A 23,044-nucleotide genomic window follows, 5' to 3' on the forward strand; every position below is an offset into this window, starting at 1 on the left:
AGTCACTCAGGTGCACTCAGTGCATGAGCTCCTCTGGGTTGGCCCTGCCTTCCCACCAGGTGCTCAATCACTGCTTCAAGCTGTGACTTAGCATTTCTACTACTTGTACCTATTTATAAGAAGACCACGTAATAACTTTGTAATCTCTCATTTCCAGTTTAAAACTTTCTGTACACTAAGAAGTACTGATTTAACAAAATAGATTTTCTACTGCTATATTTATAAAAGGAATCTTTTAGAAAATCAGAAACCTATTTGTTGTGAAATGCTGCTTACACTGTGTTTGTTTCTGTCTTACTTGATTGCTTCATAAATAGTCTATTAATCTAGGATTGTCTCACTAAATAGGCAAGTTTTCTACTAAATGGAAGGGGATGGGGGGGGTCTCAGACTAAACTCAGTGCTTGTGTGTGGAGTGATTCCAGCAGAGGTTCCCTCCATAAATATTCTATTGGCCCATAGAAGATGTCTTTTTCAGAAAGCTGAAGAATAAGGAAAAGTTCAGGAAGTGAGTTATGATTCTCGCTTTACTTCATTGAAATGTATGTTGTTCACAAATTATTCACTATTGGTTTTGAAGCCACCAAATTAGACTATCTGAGCTTTCAGTGAGTTTTTTCACATTCCACATTAAAGTTATCACTGACAGTTTAATATAACTGTCTGCTTTCCATACGCTCTTCCCCTCCAAAATGGTACTATTATATAAAATTTAGAGTTGATGGGGAAAAAGATGTGCAAATTGACTGTTGCATTGCATAGGATTTTGTCTTTTGTTGGACTTCTTATCTTCTTTAAAAGTAAATAAAATGAATGTTTACAATCTAATTGTGAGGATAAGCTCAGGCAACTGAAGGAAATGCTGTGCTACTAATCAAGGTTCTTGCTTTTCCTCTAAATACTATTCAATCTATAATCCTGAAGAAAAAAAATAGCTTCCAAGCAATCATGTCTCACTGAGTGAAATAAAAAGTAAAATAAATATATCTATATATCTATACTCACTCTGGCTTGGGCTGGGTTAGAAGTATAACCTGAGTGAAGCACAATCTGAATACAGCTAGATCTGATAAATGACACAGGCAAACTGCCACCATAGCTAAAGACTCAATGTGCAATTAATGTGATGAAAATTTACAAAGCTGGATAGAATAACATTAACAAGAAAAACTTTGTTTCAGTAACCCTGGCGCCTCTTAGCACTGATTACTTCTTACTGCCCATTGCTGCTTCAAACAGGAAATCTCTCTTGTAATTACAAAAATTGACTGACCTTCTTTGAGAAATAATATGCATGATAAAATGGAAAAGAATATGTTCTGGCTAGATAACAGCCTGTTGTCAGTCATATGCTATTTTGGGAATCACACTTCCTATACTATAATTCAAGACAAAGTATTGGCTTCTGTAGGATAGAGTTGTGTGTAGGTTTATAAGGACTTCATATTTTTCAACAGGACTTCAAAAGACTATTTTTGTAAAGCTACTCAAATCGAGATTGTAGTAATTAAGTAGTTAAATGATATTGTACTAAAGAATATTTCAAGTGCCTTTGTATAGTATTTAGTTTTAATTCAGCAAGGTAGTAAAACATTGATTAGTTGCTAGTATATGCTTCGGAGTATACAAACATAGCTTGCTGAAGTAAAACCTAAAATACCAATAATAAATTTCTGGGCCAGATTTTTCAAAAGCAGATTTCCATTTAGTGGCTTACCAAATGTGTTTATTGCTAAGAGTTAGAGCATAAAACTTTGGAAAAATTTCAGCATCTTTGCGTATCTCACTACACTCCCTTCTGCTGGCCAACAAGATTTTTTGTGAGCAAGAGAATAAGTGAGAGGCCTGCATCTTTTGATTTGTATTCTTTGTCTCTCCAAAAGCTCACCTACACAATCATATTAACAATTTCCCTCTCCATGTGTTCTAATACATCCTCAGCCAGCCTTTGCATACAGATTTATCAGTTGTCACTCTGCTAGTGTGTGATGGTACCTCTGTGTCCCTCAGTGATGGCACCAATGCAGATTTTCTCCTCTGAACAACCTTCAGATTTATTGTAACTTAATTATGACTGAGAGTACCACATTTTTGTAAAATTTGGCTAAAATTGTCAATGGATATAAAACATATTTAGGGAGATAGTACTGTTATTACTAATATGATAGTATAAATCTCATCTATAAATCTCATTTTCATAAGAAACAAAGCTATAAAGAAAATGACTGTCACCCTGACAGAAGCACACTTTCAGGAGAGAGAAGGTCCTTTATTGGAATAAGTTTGAGACTGCATTTTAGAAGTAACAATACTTATACCAATAACCTATAGATCTTCAATAGTTGTAAGAAACTAAGAATCTATGCTTTAGCATAGAGCTCTGAGTAAATGGAAAACAAGTAATCACAGGATTTTGGTGAGGAAAAGGAAGAAGTAAGGGTGTGGGCAGAGAGCACGGGCAACAAGCAAGGTAAGTAGTGTTCACTGTAAATTATTATATTGAGCATTTGATTGTAGAGAATATCTTCACAACAGACTGAACCCATTGTGATTATAACTTCTCTGAATCCAGTAGAGTTAAACTAGGAATTCAGCTGATTCTCCCTTCTCTCATAAGTCAAATCCAGAACAAGATCAATAGCCTTCCTTGGCTGAGAATACCAGTGACTGAAGTCACTGTTCTCAAAGAGAGCGTTCTTACCATCTTCTCTAACAAATTCCAGAGATGGTGACCTGCAGAGTGTAACAGGTTTCTGCTGTCTGTAGTTTTTCCAGAGGCACTGACAAAAGACAGATGGAAGGGAAAAATCAAGTGTGCACCGTGGGAAGGACTGGTGAAGATTTTCTGGATCCAACTCATGTTCTTTTTCTTATCTTTTTTCTTTCTTGGGCAGTGGTAGAAAAATAGATGTAAAAATCCCTAAAAATGTGTGATCAGACATAAAACCTGAATTTCTTTGAGAGATTGTCTGATACTAACAAGTCTTATTGAAGATCTGAAAAAAAAACAAAAAACAAATGCCTGTTTTTCGATATTTCTACTGAACTCCTCAAGAAATGGTTTATGTCTTACCCACTAACTTACTTTCTAAACTCAAACTGACTTTAATTTTTATTGCTTAACAGCCTTGTGACATACTGTTGTTAATCCTCTGGCTGACCCAAACCACAAGTTAATGAATCCCTTCCTCACAAGCCTCACAGGAAATTATGTTTTTTCCTTACATGGTTCACTGAATTATGCCAAGGGCTCTCATAAGCATTTTCAATCGATGTTTCAGGTTTATTTTGTGAGTATAATTTGTGAAGTCAAAGCAGTTGAGCTTTACTATTAGATGTATTCAGTGCACAACCACGGATTTTCCTTCCTTAGTTCCTCAGTCTGCTTAGTTCTCAGTCTGGGAGAATATTTTCCTGCTTCACAAAGGGGCTGAGAGGCTTCTAAAGGAGCAAGAGCTCATTAAAGAAGATTCACTGGGAAGGTCCAGCTGTGTGAAATGCTATTCTCTTATATGAGGATTCACAAAAGCCAGGGGAAGCAAAAATGTTAAAGAGCCCCTCAGCAATTTGGATACTTCTCTTTTCTAAGAGATCCCCAAATTCTTTTTTAATACACCTCACATTTTCTTGTTACTTTGGATCAAATGCAAAGCATTACACTGATGAGCAGTAACCAAAGTAATGTTGTCTCTTACTAAAACTAAAAAAGAAGAAAAATATTAAAATTCCTCCCAGCTGCAAGTATGTGTCTGGAAACTGTTTCCAAATATATTTTTGAGGTTTACACATATCTTGTAACATTGCTCCAGAATGTCATTGTAGTCTAGCTCACATCCAAATGGTTTTGCAGAAGAGGTTTTATATTCCCTCTCAAGTTGGACACATGCCCAAATACACCCATGTGTAGGGTGCAGTAGGATGAAGTCTGCTTTCAGTAAAACCAACTGCCAGTTAACTCAAGAGGCCTATTAAAAATAGATACGGTTATTAAAAGCAGTGCAGCCACACAACGTTTTCCTAGCAGGGTAGAAAAGAGGTGCACTGGAGCTAAATAAATTGCAAAATTAAAAGGATTCCGTCTGCTGTGTAAACCACACCATAGCCATCAAAAGTTACACCATCAAGAGGGGCTGCATTGCAGCCATGTTTTAGCTACCAGTAACACTGTACCTCATTGAGTAATGACAGAAACCCCAAAATACCTTTTTCTAGTTTCAAAATATAGTAATTTCAATGACACATTCAGAAAGCCTTGGTAGGCTAATGAGCTTGTGTTTGTCCACTCTTACTGTGGTCCTCCAATCTAATTCTTACTTTAGTTTAAGGTCTTTTAATAAATTGAAGGTTTTGGGAAATTAGAGGAAAGACTGATATTTTTCATTTCAGATCGCTGGGAATTAAGATGTTGCAAATATTTGATGACCTATATGAGGAGAAGAGACAGAGGAATCAACTTTGACTGAGTGAGTAAAAATCCGTAAGTTTGTATTTCAGAGTTTTCCCTAGCTGCAGCAATAGCAGGTTTTTCACAAAGAATCAGAAAGGTTCAGAAGAACAGAAATAAAGAGGGCATAAAATGTTGTGAGATCACAAATCTGAGAAAGCCAAGTAGAGCCATCTTCTTCCTCCAAGATGCCCTTGAAAAAATAGCAAGTAAAAATAAAAAGTAAATGAGCAACCAATTTGACAGAACTCTGGACACAGACACAGGTTTTGCATTTTTATTGCTTCCTCTTCCTTCTCTAGCCAGCAAATCTGGCAATAATGGTATGAAAAGAAAAAAAATCAGATGGGAGCTGCATCTCACTTTCATTGGGTGATGGCTGAGAGGTACGTAGTCGGTCCTTCTTATGTCAAATCAGTAATTGTGAATGGCACACAGAAATAGAATAAAGATACAGTTGCTCACTGATTATGTCTTCATATCTCTATGAGTTGCAAAGGCTCAGCTCTTTTCAGTGCTAGAACTGCTGATATCAGTAGAGACTCAGTAGTGACCGTAACTCAGGACAGTATCTCACAGGTCTTCTTGAACAGTCAATCTGTTCTCACTGCGGGAGAGTACCACAAGCTGAATATGTGAAGAACCTGGTAAAAGAACCAAAACCAGTTACTCGGCAGAAAGAGAAACCTCATCCCTCCCCTACTCCTTTTAATCTGAAAAGTCACCTTGCACATTGCAAGAGCTTTCTCTGTCCAACTGGCAACTTGGCAAACCTGACAAGAACAATTTGACTTTGAATGGAAGTTGGATCTGTGGCAAGCATATAGTTATAAAATAAGTCACGCTTTCCTTCCATTTGAGTGCATGTTCTATTTATGGCACATTCCAGATTATGCAAGGATTCCCAGAACACTGTAGACTCTGGTTCAAAATTATATCTGCAGAGCATGGAGCAGATCAAGAAATATTTAAAAATCCCATTGTTAGCATATTAAGCATCTTGCAGTATTATACCTGCAGAACAGATGAGATAAATGCAAAATATGTCATAAGGCAAAGAAGAGAAGTTAGAATTCAGTTTATTTTGCTTGTTATATCATTTTAATAAATTGCATATTAAAAAACAAGCAAAGAACAAAATAGTAATTACATAAAAAGCTTAAAAGCCAAGATAAATAGTTCATTTGATTGAAAGTGAGACTTCTCTGATGTCTGAGAGACTGGGGATGTTTTATAGTATGAATGATTTAGGACAAGACTATTAGAATCCTAAATGCTTTAATGTCAATTTCCTCTCAAAATAAATGCCATAAAATAAAATTTTTGCTATCCATTCAGACATGGAATAGGAATTTTCTATGAATTTTTTTATGTTTTGTGAAGCAAACATCATGAATTTCTTAAATGTTCACGTGGAATGTATTAAATATAATTCAACCAGGGCTTAAGCAATTGAAGTGACACAAGTACTTTCAAATCCTTCAGAAAAACAATGTAACAGAAGAATCATGCAAATGCAAAATCCAAACACATATATGCTGAACATATCTCTTGTTTTTCTGTGTAAGTATACTGCAAACTTCTCTACCTATAAAGCATTTCCTGCTATTTATTTCCCCAGAACACTTTAGTCATTCACATAAACTTGAAGTACTTTGTGTGCTTTGAGATAGGACAATTGACAAAGCTTAGTCTGAATTTTCAAATAACTGATCACTCCTAAAATGTGAGGCAGGGATTTCTGAAAGTCAGGCTCAATAACAGCTACTATGAAAATTTGGCTGAGGTTTGTCAAACACAAAGAAGATTCCTGATTGTATTACAAAGTTTATTAGCACTGAGTCATCACAGGTTTTCACTGAAATGTCAGTACAGACACAGATTTAGGTGAAAAGTATTCAAAAATATAAACTAGAGCAACAATTTCCATGCCACTGCAATCTGTCAAACTTCACAATCTTGACTAATATTTTACCAAATGGATGTATTGACTGGATATCCTGGTCTGTTGCAGATAATGAATCAATTTGGAGCTAAGCTATCTGGTTTGTTGGCTATGTAAACAACTCAAGAAAAAATTGTACTCTTTCAAAATTTTTGCAGTTTTCCCCACAATTACCAAGCCTTATTATGAAGTGAACTCTGCAGTCTAACAGTAAAAAACACATGCAGATATGCAAAGTCATCTTCAGTAATAAGTTGAATTAGCAAGATATCTGGGCTTAGCTGTAAAATTGTGCGAGGTGTCTAAGATACATTAAAAAGCAGAGTTTATACAACTGGAATTAAAAATCTTACCCTCAGAACTACCTTTCATGCTTGAATTAGAAGCTGGAGCTTAGCAATGTTTCCTAGCAAAATAACACTGTCACCATCATTAACAAAGTACTGCTGTCTCCATACTTACCAATGCAGAGTTTCAATCTATTAAAAATATAAAATAAGTGGAGAACGTGGAGGAAAGAAAGGGAGGTACTCCAGCCCCAAATGTAGTGAGACGTCTTTGTAAAGTTTGTAAAGTTTTAAAGTTTTTTTTTTCTTTTTTTGGTTAAGTGTATTTTTGTGAAATTTTACTTTAGTAATATCACTTATACTCTTCACATCACTCAAATTTTCGTCTCTGAAGCAAAGTTTTTCCACCAGTGCACCATGGAAAAAAGGTGATGTGAGCTGCTCTGTTACCTATCCAATTATTCATCATTAATGGGCTGAGTTGCAATATAAACCTTCACACGTAACTTTAGAGTCAGAAAGGAGCCAGATTAGACAGTTTTAATTACCCAGGAGTCATCATTCGAGCTTTCTCTTCTCATCTCCTTTCTTTTAAATCAAACCTCCAGTCTCACTCACATGTTGATTTTCTCACATCATCCAGGAGATACTGGAATATTTTACCCAAGGTGTGAAGTAGTCTGTTTTTAGCTATCTGTTACAAAGTTAGCAGTGTTACTATTCTTACAGGGCACAGTGTGTAAGATGTATTCCCACACTAGGAGAGTATTTAGTAAGGTCACAAGGATGCCCAGTCCTTATCAAACACATTCCCTGGAAACTTGGCAGGGATTTCATTCCATGAGGGGCAAAACAATGGCATTGTTTTTAGAATCATTTAAATTTTTCAGTGTTTGTGCAGAAATGTGTATTACCAGCCTGTAAAAGAAAATTTGTTATCAGCAGCATTCCAACTCTTGTTTTGCTTTGAGAAAATTGATTTTTAATTCAGTGGAATTGTGTCACATTTATACTAGTGCAAATGAAAAAGAAGCAGGCCTTCTTCACACCACTCACAATTACTTTAGTGTTTCTAATCATTCCTTAAGAAAGAAAACTGAACTTCTAACATAATTTTAAACATTGCCAGAGACAAGCACAAGATGTAAGAATTGGATAAAAATATCTTTCGTGTCAGAAAAGGATTTTATGTAACTCAAAGAAGCATAAACAGAAGAAGAGTGACTTAGAAATAGAACTCTGTAGAAAGGAAGAAGGTCAGAGTGCTGTGTCTACCTCTAATGATCACTGAGAAAGAGGGAAGTCCCTCCCCATCTTGTCTTTGTAATTTTTCTGACATTTTCCTCAGAGTCTCAATCCTGTAGAAAGTGAAGCAGAACTCTCTCCATCTTTGCAGAGCTCCCAGATGGTTTATGTAGTAGCAGACTCCAAATTCTGCTGCTAAGCTGGACTGAGTAATATAGCCTGAAGAGATGTATTAAATAAGACATACCACAGTGCATGCAGTGGAAAAAGATGTGGTCTTCAAGATCAGAGGAGGGTGAGCAGGGAAATGCTTAATTTAAGAAAGAATATTTAAAAAAAATACCAAGAGGAAAGAAAAAAAAGAACAAGAGTAGAGTTAGTTTTTACCATCTCCAAAACCTGAATATAGTATCAGAGTATGATCATTAATGAATGAAGGGACACAGGTCCTTCTGAGAACATGAGAATTTTTGTGTAACTAAGTTATGAAACTGTGGCAAAAGGAGGATTGATGATATCATAGCAAATATTTTGAATTGCATATTACCTGTATAAGTTCTGCTTTCTTGATACATAATTCAGTATAACATTAACTTGTTACACGTGGAGACCTGCACAACTTTCTCAGCTTCAGAAAGAAATTTGAAGCCAGACAATTCATTCATTTTAAATAGGAAAAAGACTAATGCCTATATACCACCATGTACTACATCTGTGTAAATCAGAAATTATGGGTCAGCTGGAGTCTTTTTCTGCCCAGACATGTACCATTAGGCCACATGTGCTTTATACCAGGCAGCTGTGCTCCAGAAGAACAACTGCTTGTACTTTGCTCTATCATTTTTTTGTCTTTACAGGCACACTGGTATGACATCTTGCCATTTGCAGCAAGTTCTGGCCAGAAGACTGTATTTGGATACGGCTCCACTCCAGAAGTCCAGCAAAATAAATTGACTCAGCCTATCAGTTGGAATAAAGTCTTCTACTGAAAGACATCCTTTGTCAGAAGATGACAGTACCACTGAGGACAGCTGCACTTGGGAAACTTGAATTCTGTTCCATCAGAGATTTGTTCTGTGACCTTGAACAAATTAATAGTCTATGCCTTGCTTTGCTGCCTGAAAATATTTGCAGGGCTTCTTAAGGGTAAGTTCGCAAAGTCCTCAATTACAGTGGTTCTGAGGATTACAAAAATGGACAGACACTAACTTTCTTTGGAAATACAAATTTCTACTTCAATCATAAAAAATCCCCAAGTGTACCAATGTGTGAGCATGAGCGTCAGAAAATGCTGCAAATGCAGACAGCCTTCAAACTCTGCTCTTGGGTAATGAACATGTCTTCTGACACTTAATCAACGACTACAGGTTGATAAACAACGAACAGCATCTTGCCCTTCTGGCCTAGAGAAAGGATCATCACATATAGAGCCTTTGAGTTGTTCTGGGAAACACAGAGCTTAGGAAACTTCTGCAAGAATTATGTAGTTCTGTTATATAATTATCATTTCTTCTCTAAGATAGAAAGCTCACAGATGGTAACGCACCCTGGTTTTCCTCACGCTAGAGTCACAGTGTTCTTTGCATAACGCTCCTGGAGCTCATAGTTCAGTAGCTTTATGCCTGCCTTGATTGTAAGTGGCATTGTCAACGCTTATTCCAAAAATAAACCCTCCTGACTAATGACACAGATACTCCACAGGCTTAGAATCATCTTTTTATAGCAGCTCTTTGATTTTAGATACCAAATGTCCACTATTTTTGGCACAGGAGCTCAGAGAAACTTTCATGATCTTTAGCCTACATGACCAGTTTTGCACACAGTTCACGTTCTGTGAGAGTGCTCATGGTTTTCATTAAACATAGAGAAATATGTTTATTCTGCTGCATATTTGTACTCACTAGAGAAACAACTGACCTAGAAAGCAGAGACTGTGCTATCGCATGAGGTTTTCCACATTGCTGCTGAGATATTAAAGGCTTGTCACTTCAAGAGGTTCTTGAGGGTCTGATGATTTGATGCTTAATGGAACTGAAGAGAAAAAATTTGCATTGAATTAACTAGAAGTGAAAGGTAACTATGGGATGACTTACATGTACGAGGGCTGCTCTGAAAGTAATGCTTCTCGTCTTATTATGTTGGCCCATGACAGCAGAGGCAGATTTAGGTGGTATGGCATTTGAAGTTGAAACTTCCCACCACTGTGTTGCTGTGTGACAAATGGCAGCAGAGGGGCAGTCTTACAAAACAGCATCCAACATGGAAGTGCATATGAAGCAAAGGTGTGTTATGGAATTACTCCATGTGGAAAAAATTGTACACACTGACATTCGTTGACACTTGCTGAATATTTACAGAGACCAAACAGTGAATATGAGCACAGTGAAGAGGTGGGTGGTGTGTTTCAGCAGTATTGACAGCAACATGAAAGACACATGCCAGACAACCATGCACAGCTGTCACACCATGAAACAAAGAGCATCTCAATCAACTCATCCATGTGAATTGGCTAATGGTGATGACTGTGCTGAAAAATAGTGTTTTGTAGCTGAGAATTTCCTCTATCAAATTGTATTATTGTGCTCTTTATAGTTGTTGTAGTTTCCATGGAAGTAAAAAGGAGGCATCACTTTCAGAGCAGCCTACAGAATTTCCTCATTTAACGATCTGGATTTAATAACCTGATTTGTTTATTTTAATAAGAGAATGTGGTACTAGTGCTGGATGCCAAATTCACTCACTTTCCAACAGAAGTTCACTGTTTATTCATAGGGCAAAGTGAAGATGTCAGTATTCAAAATATTTTTTTCTGTAAGTTGTAATTTCCTTCTAATGCAGCTCCACCAGCCATAAACATCAGCAGAAGCTAGTATGTAGGTAAAGCCCTTGGGTTTTTTAACCTATATCAGTTTAGTATATCTGGATAACAGAATAGTAACATTTTGGCAGTGCTATCTGATTCAGCCATTGCTGTCAATGTTCTAGTGAATTACATTTCTGTTGTTTACTAGTGAAGTCAGATATAAATCTCAAGGAAATATGTATTGCTACTAAATGGTCTGTAGTTTAAAAAATGCTTACCAGATTAGACCTAGTTTACAACAGTGAGTACAGAACTTGGAAAGTAATAATGTTCTGATCCTTGTACAGGATAACATTACTAGTAAGATTTTTTAAGCAAGGATTACCATTTTCATGATGACAGTATCATTTGCAGCCAACTAAATACTAGTCCAGACTATCAAATCAACTTTTACTTCAGAAAATGTAATATTATAAAATGGAACAAGTAGACACTTCAGAATCACAGCTTTAGAATGACAGAGGCCACGGCTGAAATACTGTTTTGGATCTCAGCTCCCTTCACTCTTAAGAATCAAGTGGAAAGCCACAGAGATACTAGGGACCTTGAACATATAATGTGTGAGAGGAGTCCGAGGGAAGGAGGTTTGTTTAGTCTGGAAAAAGGAAGGCCAGGGAATGTAGGTGTTGCCTTCTGCTACCTGAAGGTAGGATTTACACAAAAAACATGACAGCAACTGGTCTGTTCTCAAAGGGGCACCACAGAAGCACAAAGAAAAATAGCCACAAGATGCAACAGGGGAAAGGCTTAAGGAAAATGTAGTTCACAACAAGAGTGATTAAGCACATGTAACAGATAACACAAAGAAGATTGAAAACCTCCAAGGTTGGAGGCCATAAACCCAGAAAGACTCACATAAGCAAACAGGTACAATAATTACTTTGAGATAAAGCTAGTGGATGGCTGACTTCATTTCCAACAAACATCTCTTTGAATTGTGGCAGACATTACTTGTTTTATAAGGTTTCATGTTAACACTATGTCAATTCTATGGGATTGAAAAGTTGCTTTCAGCTTGCCTCCAGACTTAACTGTAATTCTAGTTGTTGACATGGTTTAATATTTGTTAGTGTCTGCAGTTAGAACATATGTAGTCCTCGCACTTGCCACTATACAAAGACTGCAATTCACATATGTTATTCAGGGCAGGCAAGTGGAGGAAAGGTAAGAAAGCACAGAGATCCATGGTTGATCGTTAGAAAATCAGAAACAGATTCTCATCTGTCAGTAATGCTTTTTTTCCACTGGAGTTCCTTGTTCATGTTCCCTTTCTGATAATTAGTTAACAATCACTCTATGTAATAAAACTACAAGGGGGAAAAAAAAAAAAAAATCAGTATCATGGGCACTTCTACCAATATGAAATAATTTTTGAAGTTGATTACACAGTAAACCAGTGAATAGGACTCTGTTTCTTTTGTAAATAAATATGGACCTAAATATCAATGCATTAAGGCTGCTTAAGGCTGAAAGTAGGTTGATTCCAAGTTGCCCTATTTTAGCAGGACAGACTCAAGGTATACACTTTAAGACTACTGAATGCAATTCAATTCACAATTACTTTGGAAGGATTGAGAATCTGTCAAGATTAGATTCCAAGCCTGAGCATCAAATTGTTACAGCTGAATACAGTATTGGATATAACTGTTTATTTTTGTTGTTCATTAACGTTAATATGCACAGGTCATTAAGATGAAATTCAATCCTTTAGACTTTCCCCTTAAGGCATGCTGTCCAATCATGGCTGTTAATCCAACTAGTAAACTGTTCTTCCTCTGTATGTAATCTCCTCCTTTTAGCATTTGACCATTTCAAACACTCAGAGACTATAACTATAACCTCCCATGGAAAGCTTGTCCTCTAAACAGTAAAAAGAAAAGAATATAAAAAAACGGAAGGATTGAAGACTTGTTACTACCATTGCTGGATAATTCAGTGAAAAAAAATCTTTTATTTCTAAACACTGATACACAATGTATGTATGTCTACATTCTTAAGCTTTGGGAGATTTCTACTTCACCTTTTTTAGATCTCTACAATCACATCTGAGGACAACCCATGGAAAAGTATGTTATCTTGCACTCTATTTGTCAGGAGGTGCTTTATTTGGAGAAAAAAATAAACAGAAAGCAGACTCAACTAAAATTAATAGAGAATCATAACATACATTTTCAACCTGAATATGGGCAACAGAAAAATACTTAGTAAAACAATGAGCTGTTTTGCAGCAGAGTAAAGTATGAGGAAGTTTTCTTCTTTTAGCTTAGATTTTTAATTCTGCTAATTGCCAGTAAAAATACTTAAATACTGCTAAGTATTAAAGCTGTAGTAAAGTGACTCACAACCTTGTCTTACAGCAATGCCATTTATCCTGGATAAGGAAATATGATGCATTTTCTTTTTTCTTTTGTGCAAACACTTCACAAAGATTAGTTCACATGCACAGACAGACTCCAAGGTGAGGATATGCCTTCCCTTTATAAAGACAGATGGTGCAGATCTCCTTCAGCAAGCTGTGACTCAGAACCAAAATGAAGCAGCCATGCAGCACAACACTGTACAAAAGGTGCCACTAACAGTTTTTTAACTAAGCAGAAGCATTGCACCTCAGTAACTGCTTGCTGTCTTTGGAGTCCAGGCAGGTAACTCTGATCCTGTGCCATACTGAAGTTAGCTTCAGGTATTGTTTAGCAGAGACATTGTATCCCACTATGCACTATTTTTCATTAAAGAACTGCCTCAGGAAGACACATAAAGCTACTGCAAAACAGCAAGCAGACAAAATTTACTTGCAGTAATTTGACTTGTAAACAAATTCTAGTTCAGGCCATTACTCATCTTACTATTGCCTTATCAGCTTACATACCCACTTTAAAGATGATAGTTATATAACTTACCATGGAGAACTTTCTGATACATTGCAAATACCCATGTCAAAAGTCCCTGTCTATGTTACAGTAGTGTGAATTCAGTGACTACAATGGGAAAAGAATTCCTGCAGATTAATCCCCAAGCAAGAAGTCTAAACCTCAATTTTTTTTCTTTTTCTACTGGTTTGGTTGCCTATTTTTAACCAGAAACACCATTTATATATCTTAAATACACAAGGTTCGTGATTACATTACTCAGACTGAGTCAGACAAGGTAAATGAGAAGGCTGGAACAACGCACAGCAGGTTGCCAGATAGAAGTGAGTTATTCTGAATTTTCTTCATTTGGAATAAGCCCCAAATAGCTCCAAAAAAGGTGAATGTCAGTATGCAAGCAATCAACAAGTCATAATTCTCATCTGAAATCACCTTGTAATTTAGACTTCTTTTTTAAAAAGGCAATAACTATCAATTATAGAGACCACAGACCAATATTAGACTGTGCTTTTTACAAGTAAGTGCTATCAGTTTATTTCCAAGACTTGTTCAAAACCTGGTGTCATGGGTGAGCATCTCTGTCAAATACAGTCTTCAGGTAAGCTTTTCCTATCCCCACTTTGATGTGCTAGGTGGAAATGAGGACTCTGCTGACAGCGGGCCAGATGGTTGATAAAGTACAGACCTAAACACTGAGTCAAATGCTCTACAATCCCAATATATACAACCGATAGAGAAGATGGATGCTTGTCTAATTAATATATGGCAAGCAAGAGTCAGATAAATAGTTACTAGCAGTAACTAAACTAGCAGTTTACTGAGACCTGAAGAGTTCTAGTAATCCGTGTAACAGATTCTTAAATCTAAAGCCAGCTGCCAGTCAGTCTGGGGGATTTCTCTAGACAAAGTCACATGTACTCACACTTCTTAGCTTACAGAGAATGAACTCCCACTTTCCAGAAGTGGACATAAACAGACTTCTCAGCAGATATGAACACAATGCACACTGGCAAATTTCTATTTGTGCAAGATAAAGCTTGGAATCACAGAAAATGCATCTGGTTTATAGCATTTACACAGACAAAACGATAAAAGCCTAAACAATCTATACTGAAAAACAAACATTAATAGAAATTTTGGCAGAAGTTCTCATTAAAGCTCTTTCTTTATTTTCCCATATTTCCCATATATATTCCCAAGTCAAGAGAGGTCCTGCAGATGACACCTCACCTACTCATAACAACAGATGTAAAAGCAAAACATTTCCACCTTTTCTTAAAGACAAGCAACTCTGAATGCAGTACCTGTGTTCCTCTCACCTCCAGTTTTTAATGGTATATTTTACTGCCTGATTTTGGGAACAGCCACATTTTGCCATAAACAGACAATGCTCAGCATGATATTTCAAACAATTCCCCTTGTTCTTGAGATGCGAGCTGCGAGCTGTTGGCAAAGCAACCTGTTTGTTTTCCTAAAACAGAAATCAGCAAAGATGTATTTATTCCCAGGTATTATCTTTCTTGTCCTTAATTAACATCCCTAAGAGAGAACCAATTCTACCTACTATTGACACTGTTCCTTCTTCTATTTATGCAAATTATTCTGTTTCCCATATATATTTGGAAGAAAATATAAAATCCAAATATGACAAGTGACTGCTCAGTATCCATCTTTTGCCTAAGTGGAACTGCAAAAACAAAGAATACATCCTTGTTCTTAGAATGTTTTGTATTTTTACTACAATCATTCCGTCATAGTGAATTAACCTTTTCCTTAAGAAACTTGAGTGATAATCACTGGAAAGAAAAATGAAGGGTATGAAATAACAAATCCTGAAGAATAAAAGAAAATGTGAGATAAAAATTGAGTCACCAGAATTATAATAAAAAAATAACTTACAGAAATTGTGTCCCAGATTTTCAGACATCTGGGATTGAATGTCAAGAGACGCAAGATTTAGGAAGACAGAGATAAAGCTTCCAACATGTTGGAGACTACCAATCCTTACCTAACACAAGTAGATTGCACTCAGCTGAAGCCTTCTGCACAGACTCAGTATTATTAGAAGATTTTATATTTGAAAAGTAGGACTGGAATGGCATAGGTATGTGAAAGAGTCATTTGGTTTGGACTTCTCAGTTTTCTTGAAGTTTACATTAGTTTCTATTTCATTCAACTAATCTTGCCTTTGAACAAAAATAGATAAGAAAATACAGCACATCTGAAAACTTAGAATGGATTTACTATCCCCCTGATACCTGCAGGTTTTAACATCTTGTTTTCAGCTACTCCTTGCAGCTGTTGCAACTAAGAACTCATTTCTAAGCATCATTTCTTTGAAATTACAGGAAGAGCTTTCTGCTCAGGCAGGGCAGAGCAAATCTGTTTGCGACCAGGACAAATCCGTTCTCAGATAATTTCTTTCAATTACCATTGGCACAAACAATTACCATTAGTCCATAATACGTAACTTTTGCAAAGTTGCTAACACTTTATCCAGTTGTCTCAGTCTCTGAAACAGATATGGTATGGGAGAGCTGAGAGTTATTGCTTACCAAAGAGTACCTGAAAGCTAAACAAACCATTCTGGAACAAACTGCATTAAAAATACTCAGCATCACATTCCCTTTTATTATTTTCTTATTCTGAATAAAAGCATCCCAGAAAGACAGTTTCTTTAAGCATGAGATTGCACCAGAGAACATTCAGAATCTGATACCATCAGTCAGCTCTCAGTGCGTTAGATTCCTGAAATTCTCAGGCAACGTGCAATAGCACTGAAATAAAAAAAAAAAAGTGAAAGAATGAAAAACATTTACCATGCAGTTGCTAAGACAAACTGGCCTCTAGCTACTGACCATTCATAAAGGGATTTGAAATGAGCAAGCTTACAATAAGGAATGATGCAAACTTACATTACACATGAAGTAGGTTTCAAATCTAGATATGACATCAGTATAAATTTTCTTTCCAAGGTGAAATGAAATGAGCATGTTCTTCAAAGGCTGATAGCACTGTGTCCTCACTATTCAGTCTGAATCAGTCTCCTCAAGTTACAGGCTGTGATGCTGTTCTACAGTGAAAAGAATTAGTCTTCCCTGTTGTGCGAGCCTTTACTAAATGTAGCACAATGTAGCTGACGTTGCTTAAAGGCTGTATGTACCTCATCAGTGCCACTTTTTGCTGAAATAAGCACTTACAGTTCCTAGGCATTTAGGAAGCATGATATTCCCACTACTTTCCCATTTGTTACATTGCAGAGGAAGGATTAAAGATTCTAAACACATTTAATGTGAATTAAGAACCTAAAAGTCAACACGTGGGGGGGGGGGGGGAAATCAAATGAAAAATCTGGCCACAATACACGTGTTGTGGTATTAAATAGCTGTTCCGAAATGGTTACTATGTACCTCCCATGAAGACCATCTCCTCAAAAAACAAAACAAAACAAAAAAATCCAAATGAAAGTATAAAGAATCAGTCATTTTCATGTTGAAAGGAAAGGCAGAGTGTTTGTTATGTTTTGAAAACTTCCCAGTAAGGTCTGAACAGAATCTACACAAGAAGAGAAATCAAGATGAAAATAAACAAAACTGTTTTGAAATGAGTTGAAGATGGTAAGCAGGTAATTAAGATTCTGGACAGAATTAATTTTAGTTTAAGGAGTAGAAAGATAGCAGCAGCAAGGTTAGCGACCCTAACACCACCATTTTCTCTGGAAATGTTCAATATACCAACGCTTGAGCTGACACTCCAGGCAAGCCTGGAAGCTGAATGATAAGAGAGAAAGGTGAAAGTAGCACAGGAAACCCAACACTGATACTAAGAGAAAATAATGAAGGGAGATGAGGACTGACAGCAAATGACAGATCACAAATACTACTGGAACTGAGATCATGGAAGCAGGATGTGAAGGAGTGCACTGATGAGCCATGGCCTCCTGAGTGAGACCAAATCAGCAAAAAATCTTTTCTGGTTAGCTGGGAGATCTGAGCTCGAATGCAGATAGAGTGAAAACATCAGAAAACATTCAGCAGTTATGTCAGATGGGTCACTAAGATGCAAGTTTAAAAAAAAAGAAGTGGAAACCACAGAGGATGAGTGAGTTGGAAATCAAAAGGAGGGGAAACAGTTAAGTGAAAAGAACATAACAATAGCACAGATGAAGTAAAGAGAAGAGCTGGATGTGAGTGCAACATAAATGGAAGAGAAGCTGAAATTCCTTATTACCATGAGTAACAGAAATTAAGAGGAGGCCTTCATAAATGAGAGAGCCTCCAGGTGCTCCAAGATGCAGGCTTCTGGAGACTGTGTAGGTGCTTTCTGAGCACCACCAGGCAGCCCAGACTCCTCACAGAGCCCTGTGGTTGCCCCAGAAAGGCATGACAGTGCCCCAAAGGCAACATCATACGCAACAGAACCCAGGTCTCAGAGATCACAGATACCACAATCCTTGGCTTGGGGAAAAGGCAGGGTACTGCAAGAGAAATAAAGAGTACAGCTTACTGGAATTAAAAGTTTAAGAACTGGGAAGAGAGACGCCTTGTCACTCACAGCCAACAACAAAGAAATGGAGGAGACTAGACATCTGGCTTTAACTGGTAAAGAGGCAGAAAGCTGTGTTCAAACAACAACAACAAATCAACATTTTGATGATAGAAATGCATGAAAATCACTTAATATATCAAAATATGTAGCCTGCATACCTAAATAATATTCTATTTCATCTGAAAACCATTCCTAGGTAAGCCATTTAAATTCAAACAGAGCTGGTGCATGCACAGAATAGCCTTTTCATGGAAAATTAAGGCTTTTTATTCCTTTCCAGAGAATAGAAATGAATTGTAGGGTTTATTTCCATATAGCATTTTATTACCTCCAAATATTCAAATTTTTACCTTAGAAAATCCAAGTGTGACTGTGAGGCTACGAAATATGTGGCTATGAAACATTTCAGCTTTGCTAAGCCGACATAACATTATTTTTTATTTTTGTGAAAGTTCACGTTCTATACTCTACTGAAAATATCATACATGCTTTGAACCTTCAAACAAAAACAGAACAATTACAACAACAAAATAAACTCCAATCTGTTCATAAAGAAAAAATGATGACTTCAAATTACTTTCAAATAGAAATTGTTCCTCAGTCTTGCTTGGCAGGTGACAGGTTTTACAGACAAGCTTTAAGTGCTCCAACTAGACATAAATAATAGAAATAATTACACTGTCTTTATAAAGCAGTATGAACAATTATACTGCAATATAAAAATCTATTTCTGCTATAATCAGCAGTGAATCAGATGCCCATTAATGAATAAAGATTGTGAATCACAACCTTCAGAAGATCTAAGACTATAAAATACAGCTTCTTAAAATTTGCCCTGAAGCTTGCATTAACAATGGTATGACCAGAGAGGGTTAACAAATAACTTGAGTTTGGGTTCACTGACCTAGCCTGGGTACATCTGATGTGCACCAGTTGTTTTGGTATGGATTTGAAATCCAGTACACATGGGGTCAGCCAACTCCTAAGGACACATTTTTACAGTATACTGGGAAACTACCATGCTCTGACTTAGAAAATACAGTGTCATACATTTTAAAAAGATATTTTCAGAAAGCAAAAGAGCCTGGTTTAATACAAAACACTTTTAAGTAATTTCTTATTTTATCTGAAGCAATTCACTCATCCATCAGTATCCAATTAAACCTGGTATGAGTCAGATTGTAATATTGGCTGCTGATGACTAATAAGGCAAGTCAACATCTATACATAGAACTACTCAGTGATGATACAGCAATTGGCAACTTCAATTAGGGACAGTGACTGTGTTTTTTTTTAGTTTGTTTCTTTCGCTTTGAGTTTTTGAAGAAGTGATAGAAAATTGTAGTAAGACAAATAAGAGGAGGATACAGAGACCTTTGAACCTTGGTCTCCCTTATTGTGACTTCTAAATGTACTTCTAAATGTACATCTTTTAATAGATCTATATAGGTCACTCCAAAATAAGAGGCATTGCTTTCAATTTATTTCCAAAAGTACAATGGATACAAAGAGCATAGAAAGACTGTTTGATAGAGCAAATTCTCAAATGTTTTTCAACATAGTCACAACGATTAGCATTTTCACCAGTGTTGAACAAGAGCCTGCATGACGTGCTTAGAAAAATCTGCATCAGTGGAGGTGACCCACTGTCACTGCCACCACTGGTGAAATACATCACCCACTGCCTCAGTGTGCTCACATCCACTGTTAGGTCTTTGTAAACATTCAGCAAGCATCCATGAATGTTAATGAGTGCATTTTTTTCTGCATGGAGGAATTCAATGACACATTTTTGCTTCATATGCACTTCCATGTTGGGTGGCAATTTCTCAGACTGCCTCTCTGCTGCCATCTGTGACACAGAAACAAAATGTAATGGGATACTGGGGGTAAGGTTCAACTTCTACTGCCTTACTTCCAACATCTGCCTCTGACTTAACGGGCCACAAAATGCTTTGTCAAAGAAATATTCTAACGTTAGAAATTTCCTGTAAATTGGGAAGTGAAAAAGATAGTTTTAAAATATTAGCATCAAAAAAATCAGGAGGAAAGAATGGCATCACATAGAAGTTGTATGTATTAACAACAGACATAAACACAAGAAAAAAAAGACAGAATTAATGCACATCTTTTTAATGAAGATTAAGTAGAATAAGAACATGACTTCTCAATTGTGGTGGTTTTTTTTTTTAATTACTTTTCTCACATACGAGAAAATAAGGCTTCTTACAATTATCTGTTATACGTAATGCCTCACAGAGACCACACACACTGTGAGTTAAGATTTAGCCTTGTCTTCATGTCTAGCAACTGGCTTTTATCCAGGCCACCACTTCACATTATAGTCCCATCCACGACAGCAATGCTGTGCTATAGATAGTTGCTCCAGAGAAATGTATCTGAAACTTAGCAGGCAGAGAAAAGGATGCACACACAGATTCAAGACATGGTTCAGCTATGGTCTGCTAACCAAGAAAATGTTTCTCTTTTAGCAGAGCCAACTGATATGGCAAAATGCTGAATGAGTGCTGTCTAGCCCTGGACTTGCTCAGATATCTCTACACTGGACTGCACACTCTACACAGTCTCATTTTTTCTACTTTTAATTACTAAAACTATACTGACAGTCTGCTGCTGGCCAAAGTCCACATCCCATACCTGCACATCATAACTTTCCATATTCACAGGACCCCTATTTAAATATAATCATGTAAAATGCATGTTGTAAAGAAAATAATGAGCTTCATCTGTGAACCCCTCATTATAAACACATTCAACAGATGAACTTGTCTGCTTTCCGTATGCAGTAAGAAAGCTGAAGTGAAGATGTGCTAAGAATAAAGCATAAGCAGTGAGATAATACTATTCTTAAATAACAAATGTACATAACTTAGAAAAGTAGCCTACAGTTCCTCTTCAGTTACTTACTGTGTCTCAAGATAATAGGGTCTTTCTCTGCATGGTCAGCATACTTTGTTTCTCGCTGGGGAAAGAGGAAGTAAAGAAATGAGTTAGTTTTATTATCATGAAATTAGTTTTATTATCATGAAATAATATCCTGACTTAATTTGGTATCCAGCCACATTTGAAGTCACCCAGTATGGGAAGAGCTAGGACAAAGTCTTCATGCATGCCCTAGCACCAGACTTTCAACTTCTGGAAGGTACTATGTGCCAGGCACATTCAACACAGAACTTGTGCACAGATCCTCATGTTGTCCCCAGAGGACATATTTCTAGGCTGATGCAATAAGCCTTTAGTCTTCCACGAGACTAGATAGTTTAGAGGATTAATATATTTTCCATTAGTAATCCTCCTTGAGATGCTGAAATAGAATCACTTCTCCATAAATTTGCTTTACCACTTCAGTACCTAGCATTGCTAGAGGAGACATCTCTGTCTCTTACATATGAGGAAGATAAGCAGAGCTATTTTATTACAGGATTTAATTTCACGTAAGCCTCACCTGAGGAAGACAACTCAAAATACCAGAAGATAACCCACTGTATACATACTTTTTCTGTAATATCAACGTTGTTTTTTTCTCCTCTTATTCTAATATATACTACCTTGAATCCCTTTTCTTTCTATCACCCTAAACAGTAACATAACAGTCCATTCACAGCATAACCCTTTAGAACCAATTTTGAGATTTGCTTGTATTTCATCAGCTCAAAATTCCTGTGTATTAGATCAGATTTTTCCAGTTAAGATGCTAATGAGGTAGAATTTCTCATTTTGGTGCCCCTTAAGTTCTATTTATAGAATCCTTTCCAACAATGAATTCTGTTCATAAAACAAGGTCTGATTGTGCTCAAAAATAAGTTACAATGAGCCCTGTCAGCAAATATTAGATAAAGGTAGTGCTGAAAGAGAGAAATGAATACTTCACATTCATTTATGATTTATGAGTTCAGAGTTGAAATGGAAGCTGCACATAATAATGAACAATGGAAATACCTTGTTTGGTGAGGACGAATAAAAACTTTCAGCTTGAATAAGCCATCAATAGATTATTGATCTAAACCATTACTGCTAAAAAAAAAGTTCAAAAACCCAATGTTAAAAATACACTATCAGCTAATAGTTAAAATATTCTTTCATCACCATTAGATGATAGATTTGTAATCCCTAGAGTCATGATGAGTACTGCACATCTACAGCTGCATCTCCTCTGCAAATAGAATGCATGCATATAGAAGTTTCAGACTCTTACCCATTTCAAGTGTTTCAAGTAGAGGTCAATTGACTCTGGACAATATCCCAGGATCTTACGGTGGTAAACTTCCATGTGACCACGAGAGAGCACAACAGTGCATTTTCCACTCCATGACAGAATTTTTTTTTAATTATTATTTTTAAAAAAGTAGCCGTATGTGTTTTTAGTACAATATTGGCATCTTGAAATGACAAAAATAAAGAGCTGGTCCACTTGCTGCTATATGTATGAGGTTGCTTCCTACTGCTTCACTTAAAAAGCAGAACTTTACAATTTCTAGTTTCTTCAAAAATGTTTAGCAAAGCAATAGAAAATATTCACACCAAGCTGAAAAGAAATCTATTGCATTTGTAAAGTTTCTGAACTTTTTGAGCAAAAGAAATTTCAGAGAGGATTGTTTTCATCAGCACTATGAATAAAAGATGAGTTGGCAGGAAAATAACGTAGAAATATTTATTACTAGCATTCACCAAAAACAATAGAATGCCTCTAAAAGCCTGAATGGAAAAAAAATTAAAAATTAACTAGGACTACAGAAAAGGAAATGCTGATAATTGAGGATACCTACTTTTATGTCACATGACTGGAAAACCACACACAGAAGTTAAAATCTAATTGAACTCTTT

At 36.5% G+C, this 23,044-nt stretch overlaps 1 long non-coding RNA gene across 1 annotated transcript; it reads right to left on the minus strand.

The window, feature by feature from the left end:
* Positions 1-4,707: 4,707 nt before the first annotated feature.
* On the minus strand, positions 4,708-23,038 carry LOC109369750. The gene is made up of 2 exons (XR_002119186.1): positions 21,128-23,038; positions 4,708-5,088 (listed from the first exon to the last, which is right to left on the minus strand). It is a non-coding gene; the product is annotated as an uncharacterized LOC109369750 (long non-coding RNA).
* Between the last annotated feature and the right edge of the window lie 6 nt (positions 23,039-23,044).

Source organism: Meleagris gallopavo, chromosome 13 (assembly GCF_000146605.3).
Source record: "Meleagris gallopavo isolate NT-WF06-2002-E0010 breed Aviagen turkey brand Nicholas breeding stock chromosome 13, Turkey_5.1, whole genome shotgun sequence".
In the NCBI taxonomy this organism is placed as follows: domain Eukaryota; kingdom Metazoa; phylum Chordata; class Aves; order Galliformes; family Phasianidae; genus Meleagris; species Meleagris gallopavo.